Source organism: Oryx dammah, unplaced genomic scaffold (assembly GCF_014754425.2).
Source record: "Oryx dammah isolate SB20612 unplaced genomic scaffold, SCBI_Odam_1.1 HiC_scaffold_23, whole genome shotgun sequence".
NCBI lineage: Eukaryota > Metazoa > Chordata > Mammalia > Artiodactyla > Bovidae > Oryx > Oryx dammah.
In genome coordinates, this window is record NW_024070207.1 from 131,351,134 (window position 1) to 131,353,798 (window position 2,665).

Below are 2,665 nucleotides of genomic sequence, written 5' to 3' on the forward strand. Positions count from 1 at the left end.
TAACAACAATCGACCCCTCCCCACACATTAACTATTTATAAGTATCGATCAGAGAGGCTTGATTTTACAGAGGTCTTCACACTTTTCTTAGCTGGCTCTCCTTCCTCCCCGCACCCCTTTCAAATTTAGAAACCTGCTTTTGTATTCTCCAGTAGGCTGTTTATTGATTGACGCAAACATCCGTGTTTCAAACAGGAGGCTAATAGATTTTCATTACAACGGGGCTCTGTTAATCCAGCTCCTGAATGGATAAGATTGATCCTGTCGACAAATTCGACATCTATAATATTATTAAAGGGCAAGAGGGAGCAGGGTGGGTTTCCGGCTCCTATTTGGAGTGTGGGCTGCCTCTAAGCTGCCAAAGACACACACCCCCAAAAATGTATATATATACATATATTTTTTTTCCATCTCATGTTTGCTATAAATCCCACCTTGGGGCCAAGACATGTTTTAAAATAACCCTCTGTGCAAAAAAAAAAAAAAAAAAAGGCAATTTTAACAACATATTTTGTAGGAGGAAATGCTGTTTGCTTTTCAGTGGAATTCTCTCTCTTTTCCTCGCCATGTACTTTGCAAACATATGGTGGACATTAAAACTCTTTCCTTTCAGATTTAATCACAGGCCCGGTCCTCTACGTTTTATTGAAGAAAAACATTATTTTTTCGGGGAGCAAAGCAGTGTCCTAGGGAGGGCGTCTAAAGAGGGCTTTTTTTTTTTTTCCTTCCAGAAGACCACCGCTAAACAAACAATGAGCCGCTCTCCGTCGCGATGAATACATTAGGCGGTCCCAGGCAGGCGTTTCTGCGGTAATTAATGTTGCAAGAAGCCACCTCCGGGCGGGGTGCTGGATTTCGGGTTTCGCTCTGAATTGTGGCCCAGGGCCTCGGCGCGGGCCACGCAAGCCCCTACCTCCTTCCTGCCGGCGCGCCCTCACCCAGGCTGGCTTCTCCGGGTGGCCGAGGGCTTTGCAAACATCTCACTCCAAACACCGGCTCAGAAAACTCCATCCTCAAAATGCAGAAGGACCCCAGTCCCACACCCACCGCCTGCAAGAACTCTGCTTCGGCCCGAAGGCTGGAAGGAAAAAAAAGTCTCGCAACCGCCGGGTGAAGCGGGGATGGCCGGTCCAGCCCTTCCCGGGGAGCAGGCGGAGTGTGCAGCGGGCGATGTCCCCGCGGGCCCTGCCTGCCGGGAGCCCGGCTCCGCGGCCGGCGGCGTCCCCAAGGTGCCCGCGAACGTGACGCACCGGTCGGTACAGTCAGTGCCGGCAGAAAAGGCCTTGGAGCGCTCCCCGGACTTCCAGACAACCTCCACAAAGTTTGCAAAGGGGACCAGCAAAGTGCGATTCACACCCGCCCAGGAGGAAAACCAAGAGCGGTCCTGCAGCGGCCCAAACTTGGGGTGGGGGGGAGCGGGGGGCCCTAACAACGGACTTCTTCCTAGCGGCCATCGACTCACAGACGCTCCTGTCTCTAGAAAAATGATCCAGCTCACCCTGGTGGCTCAGACGGGGAAGAACCCGCCTGCAGCGCTGCAGACCTGGGTTCGATTCCCGGGTGGGGAAGACCCCCTGGAGGAGGGCATGGTAGCCCACTGCAGTCTTCTTGCCTGGAGAATCCCATGCACAGAGGAGCTGGGCGGGCTGCAGTCCACGGGGTCACAAAGAGTCGCAGAGGACAGAGCGGCTAAGCACCCTCTAGGAGGCAGGCACTAACTGAGTGGCCCATTTGTGCAGAAGAAACGACCTACCCGTCCTCTGCTTCCTGAGCCCACCTTGGAATCAAACATCCTGCCTCCATCCCCTGGGAACCAAGCAACATTTCCTGGCCAACAGCCTACTCCCTAAAGACAGCAGGGCGCTGGGGTCCCTCCCCCCAAGACAGTGTGGACCCCCGTGGTGCTGATCATAGGAGTCCCGACCCCCATATATTCGCACGTCACCTACCAGCATCCCTGAGTCCAGTGTTAGAAGCAGTGGAGCTCACAGAGGCTGTCCCCCTCATCCCCGGGGTCTCCTGCGTCCTCCCCACTGTCTAGTACTGGGACCAGGCATGTCACGTAGCTTCCCCGCCAACACACACACACGTGTGCGTCCCCAGTTGCCTGGCAGCTGGATTCACTCTCCCGTCTTTAGTCACCCCAGCCCCAGGCTTCCCTGCTGGCTCAGTGGTAAAGAATCCGCCTGCCATGCGGGAGACCTGGGTTCGATCCCCGGGTGGGGAAGATCCCCTGGAGAAGGGAAAGGCTACCGACTGTAGTGTTCTGGCCTGGAGAATCCCTTGGACAGAGGAGCCTGGCAGGCTGCAGTCCACGGGGTCGCAGAGAGTGGAACAGTACTGGCTTCTGTCCCACAGGATCTGGACTGGCTTCTCCCAGCCCCCCGTTCCCCGCCCCGTGGGAATGCGTCTCATCCCTCATCAGGGCCTTAGTGAGGACTGGCTTTGGGCGGCCTGTGCTGGCGACCCCCACACCCCACTAATGAGAAGCCTGTGCTGAGCGCCCAGGGTTTCCTGTGGGGGTTCCAGGCAACCTGCCGGCCATCACGGGGGTGGGGGGAGCAGGTTGGGGGCCAGCGGGGAAGGGACAAGCCAGGAGCCGCACTGTCGGAGATTTGGGGGGGGGGGGGGCGCTCTGCTCATTGCGGAGCAGAGTCGCAGGCCG

At 56.6% G+C, this 2,665-nt stretch overlaps 1 non-coding gene across 1 annotated transcript; it reads left to right on the forward strand.

Annotated features, from left to right (window-relative positions):
* The first annotated feature begins 2,156 nt into the window (after positions 1-2,156).
* TRNAG-GCC lies at positions 2,157-2,227 on the forward strand. Its single transcript has one exon. It is a non-coding gene; the product is annotated as a tRNA-Gly (tRNA).
* The last annotated feature ends 438 nt before the right edge of the window (positions 2,228-2,665 follow it).